The sequence below is a fragment of the Martes martes genome (assembly GCF_963455335.1).
Source record: "Martes martes genome assembly, chromosome: 10".
Classification (NCBI taxonomy): Eukaryota; Metazoa; Chordata; class Mammalia; order Carnivora; family Mustelidae; genus Martes; species Martes martes.
This window is the reverse complement of record NC_137898.1, coordinates 30297593-30315878: the sequence shown is the minus strand read 5'-3', so window position 1 is coordinate 30315878 and position 18286 is coordinate 30297593. Positions and strand designations below refer to the sequence as shown.

At 43.7% G+C, this 18286-nt stretch overlaps 1 protein-coding gene and 1 pseudogene across 5 annotated transcripts in view; one reads left to right on the top strand and one right to left on the bottom strand.

The window, feature by feature from the left end:
• Nucleotides 1-18286, top strand: part of KIAA1549L (KIAA1549 like) — a gene marked incomplete at both ends in the record, with an annotated part of 252816 nt that overhangs the window by 34571 nt on the left and 199959 nt on the right. The window lies entirely within an intron of this gene.
• Nucleotides 9571-9914, bottom strand: LOC308351882 (small ribosomal subunit protein uS3-like; annotated as a pseudogene). The gene has a single exon. The product of its transcript is annotated as a small ribosomal subunit protein uS3-like (transcript).

Sequence of the window (18286 nt, the reverse complement as noted above, 5' to 3'; positions counted from 1 at the left end):
ATCAGAATCTTCAGTCTCTTAAGATCTGGTTGTTTATGGATACAGAAAGATTTGAAACTCCCTGGGAAATCCTGAACTAGCCTCTGACAAAGCATTTGTGACACTGTAATTTCTTCATTCAGCAAATCTAGGAACTAGTATTTTTATTAACCACCACGCTCAATTAGTACACAAGCCTAGAAGCCTCTTGACATTGTAATTGATAGTTTTGAAGATCATCATTATAAATGAGTTTCTGCAACACACCCTTAAATGCCTTCAGAATCACACAAAAATTAAGTGAAGTGCAGTGTGGATTTAGCATGAAGTGTTTTCCAGGGTAGGGTAATTTATGAAATGAATAACCCATGGGATGACTAGATAGTCTCGCAAGAGAGCTTTCAATTAATTGGTGATAAACAACACAAAATTTAGCTTCTTAATCATTTTCAAGGTGTACAGTTCAGTAGTGTCAAATATATTCATACTATTATGAAACAGATCTCCAGAACTTTTTGACTCGCAATCTGCAACTCAGTACCCATCAAACAATAGCTCCCATTTCCCCTCCTGCCAGCCCCTGGTAAGCATTATTCTACTTTCTGTCTCTAGGAATCTGATGACCGCAGCTACCTCACATAAGTGGACCCCGGCAGCACTTGTCTTTTTGTGACTGCTTATTTCACTTAGCACAGTGTCCTCAAGGTTCACCCATGGTGTAGCGTGTGTCAGGATTTTCTTCCTTTTAAAGGCCAAATAATATTCCGTTGCATGTATAGAACACATTTTCTTTATCCGTTCATCAGTAGTGGACATTTGGGTTGCTTCTGACTCTTGGCTGTTGTGAATATTGTAAAGAACTTTTTAAAAAATGATGTATAGTTTCTATCATAGGCCGGTAATATAGTTCACTTAACAACCCTCCACTGATGGATTTATAGGTGACTTATGGTTTCCCCTACCGTAAACATCTGATGAATGTGTTTCACATGAATCATTGATTATGTCTCTGGTTATTTGGTTAGAGTAAATTCCTGGCATGGAGTTACTGGATCAAAAGGGGTGCGCATTTTATGGCGTTTAGCACAGGCTATCAAATTATCTTCCGTAAGTGCATGGAGAGCGTAGGAGGGAACTGATTTCTCTGCACCCTCGCCAATATTGGGTATTGTCATTAAGAAGCAAAACAGCAGAAGACCTTTGCCAGCTTGCTGGTTGGAAATGGTATCATATTCATATTGTTGTTTTAATGTGCATTTCTTTGATTAGCAGCAGAGAGATTGAAGTTTGTTTTTTCATGTGTTGATTAGCTGTTTGTGTGTGTCTTTAAGATTCTATTCACATTCTTCACTCACTTTTCTATTAAGCCACTCGATATTATTTCCTATTGACTTGAAGACCTCTTTATAGAGTCATAGTATTAAATTTTTATCATATGTTGCAGTTATTTTCTCCCAACTTATCATTTTCCTTTTAATTTTTATGGTGTTTTTCGACATCTGACATTTAATATAGCTAGATCAATGAATCTTTTCCTTTCTGGTTTCTTTCCTTGGTGCATTATTGATAAGAATGGTGAAATATTAGGCAAAGCAAATTTACTTTTCCCTGCTTCCTGCTTCAGAAAGACAAAGCTGTAGCCATGGTAGGTTTGTGTAGGGCATTATACATTTCATCATCAATCACTTATTCATTCAGAAATACTTACTGATTGCCCATGGTATTCTAGGCACCTGTGTTAGATGCTGGGTTACACAACAAGCATCTGGGTTGCATGATATGGTGCCGATACGTTATGGATTTCGAGACAGTTCCAATTTCAAATATGACCTCTTCTGGATTTGACTTCTGAAGGTATGGATGTATTATCCTTAGGTAACAGGCTCATTTGGGATCCTTCTTTGCCTGCCTACATCTGGACCCAGAAAGCAAGTACATCATCCAGGCTGCAGCTGGAAGGGGACCCAGGTCGTGCTGCGGGGCAAGGCAAACTGCTCCTTCTTGTTCTAAAAGGGAGCAGTCTTTGTTTGGGAGACCCAGTGGGACAACCAAGTCCCTGGGTTCGTTCCCTGGCCCACGCTGCTCTGCTGGCTCATTCATTTCCTTTCTAAGTTACACAGAAGTCAGAGCCCAAGATGGGACCCTCATATCCATGGGCATCTTTCTTTACTTTGTTGCCAGGGGAGAAGGTCAAAGGGAAGCAGCTATAAATGCTGATGATTCCCAACCATTAAAAAGACCTTCTTCTTTTTTTTTTTTTTTTTAAAAAAAAGACCTTCTTCAAGCAGCCCCAGACACCATGGTTGAGAACCCGTCCTGTGGTAGGGTGATCACCCGTGAATTAGGAGCCCTGAAGCCCCTCCATGTGAGAGGTCTCCCTGCTTCTTGGGCTGCAGGACTTCTGGGGATGACACTGGTGGATAATCATGAGGGTCCCACGTGGCAGTATTATGCCTTCATTGCACTTGGTTTCAGCACTTGTGCAGGGCCAGGAAATGAATTTTTTTTTAAAGATTTTATTTATTTATTTGACAGAGAGAGATCACAAATAGGCAGAGAGGCAGGCAGAGAGAGAGGAAGGGAAGCAGGCTCCCCGCCAAGCAGAGAGCCCGATGCGGGGCTCCATCCCAGGACCCTGGGATCATAACCTGAGCCGAAGGCAGAGGCTTTAACCCACTGAGCCACCCAGGTGCCCCCAGGAAATGAATTTTTTAAAATCACACTGTTGTACCACTGTTGGTCAGCTTCTCATTCCTGAAGCGCTCTCCTCTGGGATTCTATTCATTTTGTAGGTTTTTCCCTTAGTAAATTATTGTAATTCAAAACAAATAATAGGTGGTTATTTATTAATAGTGACTTTCTGGAGAAGGAAGTTGAGGCAGATAGACTGTTACCAGCCCATGCGTATATGGCTGGTGAGCGGCAGGAGGATTTTCAGCATATTTTGGTTTTTATCTGCAGCTGGATGCCAGCTGTATTATGAGACAATATAAATTCAGGGCCTTTTTATTCAGAAAGCTCATTCATTTGATCATCCTAGACACCCTTGTAATCCTATCGGGTGACATTAGAGACGTCACGGACTCAGAGCCAGAACACTCTCTACCTGCTTTCCTATAGAACTTTCGTGTTTCGATGGAGACGTTCTCCATCTGCTCTGTCCAATGCGGTAGCCACCAGCCACATGTGGCCACTGAACACTTGCAATGTGGCTAGTGGGACTGAGGAACTGAGTTGGACATTCTGATTAATTTTGGTTAATTTAAATAGCCACATGTGGCTTGTGGCTAGTGTATTAGACAACACAGATTTCTGAAGGACAGCATTCATGTTTTTTTTTTTTCTTTTACTGGAATTCACTATGAGAAGCACATTCTATATTGTTCTACAGCACAGACACCCTCCTCCCATCAGAACTTCGCCAAACAGTATTCAGCCCGACTGCAAGCTGTGCATGCTGGTAACTTCTATTTTGTTCTGTTCCGTTTCATTTTTTTTAAAAGGCTGGTGGTGACTTGATAAATTGATTTCAGGACTCGCGGGTAGGTTTCAAGTCCCAGGCTTAAGAACACTGCCATCTGTATGTTATCTACCCTGCACCTGGAGCCCTTCCTTTACCTTTTTTCTCTGGTCTCTGCATCTACCCTCCTTGTAGGGTTTTTGCATTGGCTGTTCCCTCTGCCTAGTGTGCTTTTCCCTATGTCATCTCATGACTGCATTTCTCACATCCTCAGATTTCTGCTCTAATGTTCAACCAAAGCTTTCCTCCAGTAACTGCCCTACTGGAGTGCTCTGGGAGGCTCCCCACCCCTCTTACCCTTGGTTTGCTTTTTTCTGTAGTGATGCTCTTCTCCTGATATGGGTACCATTTGTTTATTGTCTGCCTCCTCAGCTAGAATATCAGCCCCATGAAGGCAGGCAGGGACTGCTTTGTTGGCTGGTATGTCTCAGCATCCAAACTAGGCTTTTAATAAATATTTATTGAATAACTGAATGGACATGGCCCCAGGACCTTGCTGAGATTTTTTGTTGTTGTTGTTATGGCTTTATATGCCGAGGGGTGTGTGGGAGCTTTCATTCATTCCTTTGGAGATACCGAGTTCATCCCAGTGGCGTGGCTCGTGGTCTGGGCATGCTAGAGGAGAAGGGAGACACATCTTGGTCCTTTTGAAAATTTTAATTGGCGTCTGGGACTCTGCTGTGTATGGGTCCAGGAATGCAGTGCGGGAGGTTATCTGAAATAGGCACTAGACAATGAAAGGAGTTGGGTGGAGATTTTGCATTTCCTAAAAGTAAAAGCGGCCCTTCATAGAGCCACTGAGTGGTGGAGCCAGCACTGCAGGGGTGGTCTAGGAAAAGAAGCAGACAGAATTTGATAGGGAGCACTGGGCGGGGTACTGGGGAGGTATCCCGTCTTAGCCAATGTTACAGACTATGTGAGTTAAGACTAGCCCTCAGGACCCAGCTTCCATTCCAGAAGCTCTCCATGCATCTCTTTATGTTTTTCTTCTTCATTTTCCTCTCAGCATTGAAATAAAAACGCCCACCTAAAAAAAAAAAAAAAGATTGTTGCTTCAGGGCTGAGGGACGAGCTTTATGAGAACAGAGTAATGGGCGCGGCGGATAGCTATCTAATTATAATCATACCTTGAAATTTTTATTAGCCAGTCTTTCTGCTTGATGGCTTCTGCTTCCACTACGGATATGTTGGTGGTTCTTGGATCCATTCTGAAGGCACAAAGTGTTTCTATTCTTGGTGTATTTTCCCTCGTCTTTCCTTAGAGCCAGATTTATTATTCCTTATGCTTCTCCCCTGTCCTTCATTAGAGAGTCATCAGGCTGGTGCTATTTTTTTCTCCTTTGTGGAGTGTACACAGTAAACATAATTTGTTGAATGGCTTTCTTTTTTCAACAGGAAGTCTTCTAAAGACAGCCGATCACAGTATTAAGCCTCCGTGTAATAAACATGGAGCTGAGCCAATCCGTCCAAAACATCTGAGCCATCTCTTTATATCGTACACTCGAGCTTTTAGATGCATCAATTTTACAGTACATCATCTGACACTATTTGTGATAAATATTCCCCAGTGATTAAATCATCATTTTATGATCTTATGCACAAGAAAGAGCATCCACAAAGCTAACTCCCTACTCTTCGAGCTCACATGTTAAGAGTCCCGGTTTGTAGATCACAAACCTCTTATTAATTTTGATTGAGCTGTTCCAAAGAGGTCATGTGGATTTTCGTAAAACAGTTTTATGGAAGAAATACCTCCCCTCCCCCCCCCCCCCCCCCCCGCCTTCTTAGGGAGAGACAGACAGAGAAAGCGGGGATTGAACCGCCTGGTGGGGAAAACCAGGAAATGGACCCTGAAGTCATGAGAAGCGTTGCCTTGATGGTCGTGGTTAATAAATATTTACAGCGAAGTCCTGAGCTGCAGCTCTGCAGTTTTGTTAGCGTAAACGTTTCATGACCGCGGAATGCTTGATGAGCTCGTGGGGCTGCGCGTCTGGAGCGGGAGGAAACGGCGCGTGCGCTCGGTCGCGGGGTAGGGACGCGCGTCTGCAGGCGGCGCGGTTTTCTTTTAACCAAGTTAATGCAGTGGTCCCAGCTGGGATTTTGACTGCGCTCCACGGATGGAGCCCGTGGGAGGGTGACAAGGGACCCTCTAGCCCTGCGGAATGACGGTTGATTTACAGCCTGACGTGAAGCTAAAGCTGATAGTTTATGTTTTAAATAATGCATAGTTAGCTCTGCAAACCAATGAGCCAGAGCCGTCCTCCTGCCAGAGCCCCTCTGGAGGACGGTGGAGGTGTTTCGGCAGGCGCATGAGCTCCCTCCGCTGGCATGTGGGCCCCTCAAAGCCCCTCTTCTCAGGCAGGCGACTGTGCCAATAGAAGTTTCGATTGGGTGGCTGCCTAGGAGGAAAGGGAAGGTGCAGGGAGCGTGTGGGGAAAGTGGAGAGGGGCTGCTGGAGCCCACCACGGGAGTGGGGGTGGGGAGCAGATTGGAGAGGAGAGCCCAGCGGGTGGGGAGACGGTGTCCTGCTACCAGGGCTTTTAGTCTTATGCAATTATGTGACTTCTTGCCGCTCCAAGTGTGGACTGTGGGCTGGTAACAATAGCATCACCTGGGAGCGTGCTCGAAATGCAGATGCCTAGGCCCTGACTCGGGCTTCTGGATTCTGAATCTTCATGTTAACGGGAGCTCCAGGTGACTCCTCTGCACATCAGAGCTTGAGAAGTGCTCACTAGGCACTTCCATTTTAATACTTTTACAGACACTTGATCAAGCGTTGCGTGTTAGTGACTTATAAAGCAGATTAGTAAGTCATTCCAAACATGCTGGTTTGCAGCCTGCGCCCCCCGCCCCCGTGTTTTAGGGAAGAAGGGATGGAATAACAACAATAATGTGAGGTTGGCCAGGAATGGAGTTAGTGGGAATTTTAACACAGTTTTGGCCATGACACACTATTGCCGGTATCACAACAGAGTACAGATCTTCAGACCAGCAGCATCAGAATCACCTGAGGGCTTGTTAAAATGCCGTCGTTGGATCCCACCCCAGAGTTTCCGATATAGTCGATTTTGAGATAGGGGCTGAGAATCTGTGTTTCTAGCAGGATCCCAAGTGATGCTGCCTCTGGTCTGGAGACCTCACTTTGACAAGTGTAATTCTGATCATGGCAACCACGTGGCGCTTGTTTGTGTGATCCCTGCCCCACGAAGTCTATGTTCTGGAGCCCAGCTTGGCCTCCTCTCCTTCCGGGTCTCTCACCATACCTCTTCACTACTGTTCTCAGAGTGTCATCCACGATCCACCCATACCTGCAGGTTCCCAGAGTCCACTCTCTCGACCTTCTGAATCCCTCAGAGTGGGACACAGGATGGTTTGTGAACATCCCAGGGTGACTCTTAGATGCACTTATGATAAACGGCCATTGCCCTGTGGGCTCCTACCCAAATGCATTACATTCTTCATTGCTAGGGTGTTTTCTGCCCCTTCCTCGGCCCTTTGTCACTTTCCTTGGGCCACAGCCACACGGGGAATGCCCTTCCACATAGGCTCACTTGCTTAAATTCCCTTGTTCTTCCAGTCTTCCTCGGAATCTATGTCCTTTGAACCCCGGCTGCAAGTGATCCCTGGACTCTTCTTGTCTTTTAAAATAAGCTCTTTAAAATGGGATGTCAGGGGCGCCTGGGTGGCTCAGTGGGTTAAAGCCTCTGCTTTCGGCTCAGGTCATGATCCCAGGGTTCTAGGATCGAGCCCCGCATCGGGCTCTCTGCTCCGAGGGGAGCCTGCTTCCTCCTCTCTCTGCCTGCCTCTCTGCCTACTTGTGATCTTTGTCTGTCAAATAAATAAAATCTTAATAAAAAAAGTTAAAAAATAAATAAAATGGGATGTCAGTCCTTATATCTCAATTGTAATTAATTTTTATTAATTTTATTAATTTTAAATTAATTAAATTTTCATTCCTCCCCAAGCCCCCTCCTCTTTCTGAGTTGAATTTATAGTATATGGCACAGGTGGCCTATAGTGAGGTGCAGGTCAGTGGACATTGCCATGAAAAACAAGAAAAAGAATAAGAAAAGCTTATGACTTCTCAAAGTTGTTAAAAAAACTTAAATGGTACATGACACAAAACAGCACTGCCCCTAATGCTGTTAAGTACGTGATTAGAGCCCCTATTGATTGTAGGCTCTTGGATGGCTGAGACTGTCTTATATTCATCATATTGGTCCCTCACGTACCTGGCTTACAGTAGATGTTCAATAAATATTAGTTGAATGATGTAAATGTGATTTAATTATCTCTGGGTAAAGTTAACACCATCCCTTTTCTGCTTTGGTCATTTATTGCATGTGGAAATACATACCCTGCTTCGGATGCTGATGAGAAGGGCAAATAGAAGAGTTTCAGGCAGGAAAGTGATGATCTTCATTCACGCTTTAAATGCACACAACTCCCTAGAGCCAGCACTGTTTCTGCAGAATCCTGGATGTGTGTGGGACTCAGAATGGGGAGTGGGAGGGAGATGGGGCTGGGGGAAGGGCTATCCTCTGGAACTCTCTGTTCGAAGGGCGTGGGGAAATCCTAAAGTCCTCTAGCCCAGAGACATTGGGTCTCCTGTATCTTTGCATCCCGGGTACTTAGTATAGAAAGCAGGCTGGGAGTCAGTGCTTGCTGAATGAATGAAAGAGTGAGTTGATGAATGAGTGAATGAATGGATGAATGATGAATGAATGAAATTGTGACTTTGAGTTCCTGTCCACGTATCAAATCTTGATCTCTTTATGTCTCATTTCCTTCATTTTTAGGGTAGGGGTCTTATGATGTACTCTAGCTTATCTCAAGGAATTTCTGAGAGCCCAAGATGATTTAATGAATCTGAAAGCACTATTTAAAGTGTTACATATGCTTTATTACTTAGGTCATATGAGAACTTCTTCTGTGTTTCTTACAGACAGCTCTTCTTCTTGGTTCTGAAGGCCTATTTTAAAACTTTGTCAATTAGGGGACTCTTGGTTCTCTTGGTTGGCTCATTCTCTGCTGATTTGCTCTGTATGGAGAACAGACGAAGTGCAGGTTTGGAAGTGTTTCTGTGTCACCGTGGTGTATGGAGGGATCTTCCTGCTAATACTTGTTTCTCTGACAGCTGTATTTCACACTTTGTACTGTGGCTTTCTTTGAAGAAACTCCAGGCTTATAAGAATGATTTGTTGTGGCATTTCCTTTTGAGACATAAACGTTGAAATGAGATAAATACACAGTAGAGACATCTGGGTACAGTAGTGAGAGTGGGAGGAAATCGGCGTTTGGATTTGGATCACCTGCGTTCAAGTCCTAACTCTGCCCTTCATTTGCAATTTGCACGATCTTGGGCATTTTTTTTCTTTTGTCATATTTTATAATGGAGAATTTAAAAAATACACAAAATATACAAAATAGTATAATGAAGCCCCCATTTACCCATCACTCATTTTCAGTGACTATTACCTAATCCAGTTTGTTTCAATGGTGACAGCCTCTATGCTTCCCCAATGTAAATTTTAATAAAATGCAAGATGTTATATTCTTTCATTCATAGATCTTTCAAGGTTTATTTATTTATTTTGAGAGAGAGAGCGAGTGTATGCTCAAGCTGGGGAAGGTGCAGAGGGGGCGGGAGGGGGAGAGAACCTCAAGCAGGCTCCCTCTGAGCGTGAAGCCTGATTCAGCGCTCCATCTCATGACTCCGAGATCATGCCCTGAGCCAGATTCAAGAGTCGGATGCACAACCAACTGACCCACCCAGGCACCCCTCATTCGTAGATATTTCAATATGAATCTCTAAAAAGATAAGGATTATTTATTTATTTATTTTAAGTCAGCTCCATGCCCATCGTGGAGCCCAGTGTTGGGCTTGAACTCCCAATCCTGACATGGAGACCTGAGCTGAAATCAAGAGTCAGACACTTAACCGACTGAGCCACCAAGGTGGCCTTTATTTTTTAATTTTTAAAATTTTATTTTTTTCTTTTTCAAAGATTTCATTAAAGGTCATTACAGAGCAAATCCAGACTCCAGATCTAGCCACCAAGGAGAGCCTGTTATACCATGGGTGCCAGCTGTGGCTGGGCAGCGGCTCTGGCTTACCACCCTTCTGTTCTGAGATGGCGGTGGTGGGCTGTGTCTCTTCCATAATACTCACATGATCAGGACAGGGTCTCGTAGGGCCAGTCTTAGCACTTGGATCCCAGGGAAGCACGATCTTCACTTTGATGCCCAGCACACCCTGTCTGAGCAGCCCACGGCATACAGCAGTGTCAACATAATAGTTCTCAGGGTCCCCACTGTGAATCAGCAAGTCATCCCCAAACTTCATGAATTCAGCCCTCCGTCCTTGGGGTTTCCCAGACACAGCAACCTCAGGGCCTTTGGCCTTACTCTTCATGCTGAGCTGCAGCCTCCCCACCCCCACCTCATAGCAGGGCCCCACAGGAGCTGGTACCGCAGAGGCTCGGCCTGGACCATCACACACAGACCTCTTGTGGCCTCCTTTTCAGTGTGGAGCTCTGCAGTGCTCTTAAGGAAGCCAAACCTCTTCTGAACCACAGCAGTCGATTCTCAGATCCACTGGTCCTTCTCACCAAGAACATTCTGTGTCCTGGTGGCCAATGTGATAATTTCTGTCTTAGTGTACCTTGAGGTCCAGCCAAGGTGATGATTTCTGACTTGGTTAGTGTACCTTGGACCTCAACTCTGGAGTGACCATCTTCAGCCAGCTCCTGAGTGAGAAGCTCATTCAGCTCAGCTCTGAAGGTGCCATCAGCAACAAACTTCCCCTTCTTGGAAATTTACACCATCATCTTGCCACCAAAAGGAAACAGATAAAGACTTTAAAAACACAACTAAAATTTCGTTATCACATTTGAACAGATTAATAATTCTTAGTATCAATAGAATACAATGTTATACATTTTCTATTTTCTTTTACAGTTTGTTTGAAAAAGGATCCAGTAAGCCCCACATCTGCTATTTGTAAAAATTCCTTTTAAGTGTCTTTTAATCTATAGGTTCTCCATCATTTCTCTCTCTTTATTATATATAAAAGTGCAAGGGGAAAAAAGGCAAGTTGTTTGCTTATGGAATTTCTCAGTTTGGATTTTGCTGATTATATCTTTGTGGCATATTTTGTGTAAATTAGAGGCGTGACCAGATTTAGGCTAGGGTTTTGGTTTTTTATCCTGAGCATGTTATTTGCTCTTTCTGACCTCTGTGAAATGGGGGTGCATACTACCTATCTCATAGCTGTTATGAAATTAGAAAAGAGAATATCCAGGGACAGACCATGTCCACACCTCAGAAAGAGTAGTTGTCATGATGATTGGGTTATACTCTGTTAGCATCTGGGGGCTGGGCCCCAGGAAGCTGTTTTCCTGCCACACTGTTCAGACTTAATATTGTAGCAGGTGCTGTGTCAGGAGCCTGAGCATCAGGTGGGCTGGGGGGCCCGCTCTACTGTATTTGCCTTGACAGGAGTCAAAGTACTTCAACTCTCTGAGCTTTCCTCCTTTCCTCAAATGCAGCTAAGAACATGTGTCCTCAGAATTCTGAGAATAGAGGGGATGTATGTAAAGAACCTTGAGCGTAGTTGATGATCAAGATTGATGATCTTTGTTACTGATGTTGATGTTGATATTGATATTGATGATGATTTTGATGTTGATGATCTATTGTTATTCTCATGTGGGACTTGGGGACACTTAGATTGTAAAGAGATTCTGGGTGTGGCTGGGGGGTGTAACTATAACCCTTCTTTTCCTCTTTTAAGCATATCTGGGGATAAAATAACCTACAATATAATCAAGAGAAAGAAAGGAAAGTAAACCTTTTGGGTGCTGAGTACAATTACATTTACTGGTGTACAGATGCTGGAATGTGAATGGAAACATCTGCTTACTTCCACTCCGACCAGGAGAAAGATTGGGATTCTATTTTCCACTGTTATCAAATATGATAGGGGTGCAAAACCGGGCAAACACCACCGTCACCAAAAGATCGAGAGTGACAGCACCAGGAAGGAGATGTATCAACTCTTTTGTGATGTGCCCCGTCTTTTGATGCACCGAGAAGAGTGAAATATCCTTTGTGGGGGATTCTTACTCAAAATACCCAATCTCAGTCATAGTGAGGAAACATCAGACACACCCAGATCAAGGGACATTATGCAAGAGACCTGACCAGTTCTCTTGGCCAATGTCACGGCTGTGAAAGGCAAAGACCAAGGACCCATCACAGGCTGGCAGAGGCAAACAAGACTTGAGAACTAAATGCAGCGTGGGACCCAGGATGGGATCCCGCATGAGAAAAAGAACATCAGAGGCAAAGCTGGCAGCATTCACAGAAGGTCTGTCAAATCATCAATATAATTTATCAGAGTTCTTTTCCTGGTTCCAGCAGTTGTATCACGATTATGTACGATGTTAACTTTGGAGGAAGCGGACTGAAGGGTACTGAACCCTCTGTATTGGTTTTGTGATGTTCTAGAAGTCTAGAATTCTTCCAGAAGTTAAAAACATGAGACCAGGGTGCATGGCAGCCTTTGTGAAGTGTACCATTTTCTAGCAAGTGGAGCATGCTTCTTTTCTGCTCATTAACTTAGGAACTAGAAACACCAATGTACTCTTGAGCTAAAGCAGTCAAGATCTATCTGGACTGGTGAAGTTCCTCACTGTAAATCGAGAGGGAGTAGTGTTAATTGTTCGAGGTTCCCCAGAGACCTTCCGAGTACACAGGTGTTCGGGGCCTCTGGGTGGACGGCGTTCTGGTGGTGTCGTCTTTCGTCCAGTTGATCTGGCAGATCTGACCGGCTAATAATGATAGTTACCTCCTTAGATTGGTGCCTGTTATAGGCTTGAAACTTGAGCTGCTAAGTGCTTATCATCAATCCTTATCACATCTTTGGAAGGCAGGTGATAGTTCCCCCATTTTATGATACGTCTCAGAGAGACTCATTTGCTCAAGGTCACTGGGCTGGAATGGAAATCTGACTCCAAAGCTCAGACCCTGACAGCCGAGCCATTCTGCTCGCCCTCCCAGGTGTCCTTCTGGCCAGTCTAATCATGCCTTTGAGCCCCTGCTGGGCCTCTAGACCTACCCCCGCCTCATCATTTATGCTTGTACTAGATAGAAAAGAGGACTTAGCGGTACTGGTATTTTCCTATCCTCTGTTACATACTTTTATGTAGGCTCCTTGGGAGCTATTAATAAGCTTCTATGGTCAGATATCTTTGGGGGAACTTAGGGATAAATAAATTAAATAGCTCTCTACCTTTCCCCAGGCAACTGAATGCGTTTGGAGAAAACCACACAACCAGGCTGACCAGTTCAGTTTATTTCTATTAACTTTGAATGGGTTGTTCAAGCCGCCCAGCTGTGCTGCCCGGTCGCCCTATCTGGGCACACACCCACGCTCTGGGATAACTGCTTCTCACCTTCTCCCCACTCTTAACATCCCCACATCTCCTAAAGAAAACCCTGTTCCAACAGAGAATTTCCACAACCCCCCATGGCCGCCACGACCAAGCTGCCCGAATCCTGCCTCCTCTCCTGGCAAGGATGAAGCATCTTCGCCTCTTGTGCATGAGACAGAGGTCCTCCTGCCAGCAGTTCTGCCTCGGGTCCCCTCTCTCCAGGTGCGGACGGGCACGCACTCCATCTAGCACGTCAGAGAAGCCCTGCGTTGACCACACAGCCCTCTTCAGCTCTGAACCTCTTCCCCTTTCCAGCCAGCCTCCTTGGAAGAAACTTCTTTCAAACCGTCTCCTGTTCCTTTCTTCCCTTCTTGCTCTTTTTAAAAATTGAGGTGAAATTCACTTAACGTAAAACAAACCATTTTAATGTTAAAACGTACAATTCCGTAGCATTTAGTACATTCACAGTGCCGTGTAGCTCCATCTAGTTCCAAAGCCCTCCTGTCGTTCCCGAAGTGCCCCCTACCCCTTGCTGGTTACGTGCTCCCCCTCTACTCTCCCCTCCCCGTCGCCTCCAGCAGCCACCCATCTGTTTTCTGTCTGGTGTTACCTGTTTTGTGTATTTTATAAAATGGGCTCATACAATATGTTGACCTTCTTTCGCTTATATAACGTTTTCAGTGTTCATGCATGTTGTGCCCATGTGCAGAATTTCTTTACCTTTTACTGCTTCGTAAGATCCCATTGTATGTATATGGCCCCCTTTTTTTTTTATCTCTTCCTTCATGGATGGACAGTTGGGTTGTTTCTACCTTCTGGCTGTTGTGAATAGTGCTGCTGTGAACATTCATGTACATGCATTTGTTTGAGGATCTGTTTTCTTTACTTCGGGGCATATCCCTAGGAGTAGAATTGCTGGGGCATATGGTAGTTCTATGTTTCAGTTTTTGAGTCGCTGCTGAACTGTTTGGTGGTTTGGACCAAGTGGCTGGACCATTTTACATTACCGTCAGCAATGTACAAGCATTTCAGTTTCCTTACGTCCTTATCAATATTGGATATTTCCTGGTTTCCTTCCCATAGCCACCCTAGTAGATATGAGGTGGTATCTCATTATGGTTTTTTTTCCTCATTGTGGTTTCAATTTGCATCTCTCTAATGGCTAATGACATTGAACATCTTTTCATGTGCTTGTTGGCCATTTTCTGTATCTTTGGAGAAAAGTCTATTCAAGTCCTTTGCCCATTTTTTCACTGGGTTGTTTGTTGTTGTTTTTGAGTTTCCCATTCTCTCTTGAATCCACTTTAATCAGGCTTTTGTCCTTATCATCCCATAAAGTTATTCTTTTTTTATAATTTTTTATTTTTTATTAACATATAATGTATTATTAGCCCCAGGGGTACAGGTCTGTGAATCACCAGGTTTACACATTTCACAGCACTCACCCTAGCACATACTCTCCCCAATGTCCATAACCCAACCACCCTCTTCCTACCCCCACTCCCCCTCCCCCCTCCCCCTGGCAACCCTCAGTTTGTTTTGTGAGATCAAGAGTCTCTTATGGTTTGTCTCCTTCCCGATCCCATCATGTTTCATTTTTCCCTTCCCTACCCCCCAACCCCCCAACCCCCCCATGTTGCCTCTCAAATTCCTCATATTAGGGAGATCATATGATAATTGTCTTTCTTGGATTGACTAATTTTGCTCATCATAATACCCTCTAGTTCCATCCACGTCGTCACAAATGGCAAGATTTCATTTCTTTTGATGGCTGCATAGTATTCCACTATATATATATGTGTGTGTATACACACACACACACACACACACACACACACACACATATATATATATATATATATATATATATACACCACATCTTCTTTATCCATTCTTTATCCATTCATCTGTTGATGGACATCTAGGTTCTATAGTTTGGCTATTGTGGACATTGCTGCTATAAACATTCAGGTGCACGTGCCCCTTCAGATCATTACATTCCACAAAGTTATTCTTATCAAGGTCACCTATGGTCTCCCACTTGGTCAAACCCAGTGGTCCCTTCTCAGTCTTCATTTTATCGTCCTCACAGCAGCATTTAAGGGAAGACCACTTCTTCCTTCCTGAGGTGCTTTCTTCACTTGTCTTCCCAGATCCCATTCTTTCTTAGATGTTTTCAGTGTTCTTTGCTGGTCCCTCCTCATCTTCACAACCTCTAAGTCTTAAATTTCCTTACAGCTCCGCTTTCACACCTATCTTTCTATCCCCACTTCCCTGGGTGACCCCATCCTTCCAGCTATTCAGACCAGAAATCTTGGGGTTGTCCTTGACCTCTCTTTGACCTCCTCCACCTGGCTGTACCTCCATAATATATCCAGACTCTGATCATGTCTCACAGTCTTCACTGTATTCACCCTGTTCCAAACCACCATCATTTTTCAGCCAGAATTTTGAAGTGCCCTACAAACTGGTCTTGTTTCTCTTCCTCCCTTTGCCACCATCTAGACTGCATGAAACACAGCAGCCAGTGAGATCCTGTTAAATTGTGAGTTAGATCTCATGTTATAGCTCAGCTCTGAAGCCTCCAATTGCTTCTTGTTTAACTCCAAGTTTGAGCCAAAATCTCTATATGATTGAGCCCTGGCTTCCTCTTTCATCTTGTCTATCACTCCCCACCTTGCTCAATACCCCTCCAGCCAATGCTGGCGTTTTTGCTGTGCCTCAAACCTGCTGAACACACTCCTGCCTCAAGGCCTTCGCACATATTGCTCTGTGGCTGGATTCCTCTGTGAGGATTACTCTTCCTCCTGAAAGCCACAGGGCTTTCTCCCTTCCTGTCTTTACCCAAATGTCCCTTTGTTAGTGAAGTCTCTGTTGACCACCTTATATAAAATAGTAACGTCCTCTTCCCTCTTCTGATCTCCCTTCCTCTGCTTTATTTTTTCCCTTAGCACTTATTTATTGCCTGGTTTCTTTCCCCTATTAGAATATCAACTTCCCAAAGGCAGGATTTAGTGGTTTTTTGTTTACTGCTTTAGTCCCATTGTTTACAACTATACCTGATATAAAAACAGGGATGCTTGGGGTTTTCTACTTTGATATATGTAGATGTCCTTTATAAATCTCTAAGAAGAGGATATTTTTGCAATATTTCCTCACTCATTCTTTTTCTCTTAAAATCCATAGAGCCTATTTTTCACAAAGTATTTTTGGGAAATGCTGGAACAGACTTTTATTTGTATTTTATTTGTAAGTCATATTTAGGGTGATGGGGGTGGTGAATGTTATATAACCTAAGTCTCTTACCCTTGACTAATAAAACATTTCAGCATGTAGGAAAAATGTACATCCGAAAGGCCTGAATTTATCCTGAGGGTATGCTTGGATAACTCATTAGGTAAGATCTGGCCAATTACTTCTTCTTTGATTTTGAAAGGTGGCTTTACATTTGAGTATTTCTGCACAGTTTCATGCTTATAAGCAAAGTATGATGTAACTTTTTTTTAAAAAAGATTTTATTATTTATTTATTTGACAGACAGAGATCACAAGTAGGCAGAGAGGCAGGCAGAGAGAGAGAGAGAGAGAGGAGGAAGCAGGCTCCCCACTGAGCAGAGAGCCCAATGTGGGGATCTATCTCAGGACCTGAGATGATGACCTGAGCCGAAGGCAGAGGCTTTAACCCACTGAGCCACAGGCGCCCAGTGTGATGTAACTTCGAAGTAGTTTCTCCTAGAGCTGTTGCAACCATTGAAGCCTGCTCTTTCTCTGCTCTTGTCTCCATTCCCCAAATGATCTGTGCTCTGCCCTTTGGGAGGTCAGCGTTCTGTAAGGTCAGCTTAGGTGGCATCTGTCATGTTCTAGGACCAGACTTACTTTGACTCTGTCAGAAGCAGCTCTGAGAAGGCAGGGGTTCTTTCCGTTTGGTTTGTTATTGTAGACCCAAACACCTAGCGCCATGCTGCTCACAAAAGAGGAGGCCAATTAAGATCGGTTGAATGAACCTTTGAAGTAGCACCAGGGAACTCTCTTTCACTTGACCCTGCCTCATGGTGACTTATAATTAGGACTCAGCTTCAATGATGTCTTTGAAAATAGGTGTGACTATGTTCTAAATGGAAATCAAAGTACTTTTCCTCTTGTTTCCATGATCTCAGCTCACAAACAATAATATGGGCATTCTTGGAAAGAGTCTTCAATTAGTTCGACTAGTTTGTGGTTAGGTAGATTTCAACAAAAAAGATCCCATTTGGGCATTTAATTTGTAAGCCACTACATAACGTATAACAAAGCAGCTTGTGTGATCAGCATTCTCAGAAAAAAGTTGCTCTGATGAGCTGTGTGGCTCCTTTTGATTTTAAAAAGGTAGAAAGAATGATGTCAACCCACAATGCAAATGGTGGCTTGATATTTTATTTCCTAGAAATGGCCAAAAGAAGAACAGTGTTATTTCTGGAAACTGGAAAAAGAAAATGTTACTTGGAAAAGCCCAAGATTTGTGTATTTCAGCTTGCTTTCTTAGGCATAGAATGATGTTCCCTTTCCTTTTAGCTTTTCCAGGGCGCACTCTGATTTGCATGGCAAGAGTTGTGCTGTATCTGGTTAATTAACCCGGTGTGTGAGTGTCTGAGGATTAGTGTCTTGACTTGCTCTAATTAAGTTCAGAAGATTCAAAGGCCGCCTGTATAGGGATGGGATGGACATTTGCTTTTGGAAGAGGCAGTAACATTTCTTTAGGTGAGGAAGCAAATGGGCATGGAATATAGACCCCAGCGTCAGGGTTGTTTTTGTTGTTGTTGTTTGTTTGTTTTGGTAGTGTTTTCATAGACGTCACCATAGTTACGGCATCTCTGTAAATCACACATCTATTCCAGAAAGGAGAATGAAGAAGCTTGTGGTTGCAGATGGAGTGACCTAAATTTTTATCATTCTGCAGCTTTTTAAAAACCGTTTTAGCTTTTACACATTTTATGGTTCTTTTAATTAGACTCATAGGATGGGGATGTTCAGTGTCTAGTGGTCAAATATAATATTTAGTGAGGTCATATGATATGCTAGGTTTTGTCCAAAGAGTATTGTCTAATTTAATTTTAAAGTAATTTGGAGGTCTTCTAGTCTGGTCTCTACAGAGAGGCAGAACTACTAGGATGTGTATGTATGTATCTCCCCATTCCTATACTCACACCTATCTAGGTATTGATTTAGATAATGATATCTAGAAACTATGATAAGGAAATGGCTCGACTGCTTATGGAGGCTGAATGGTCCAGGATCAGCAAGCCGGAGACCCAGGAGAGCTGATGGTTTGGGTCCCATCTGAGTCTGAGTTAAAAGGCAGAAGACTGGTGTCG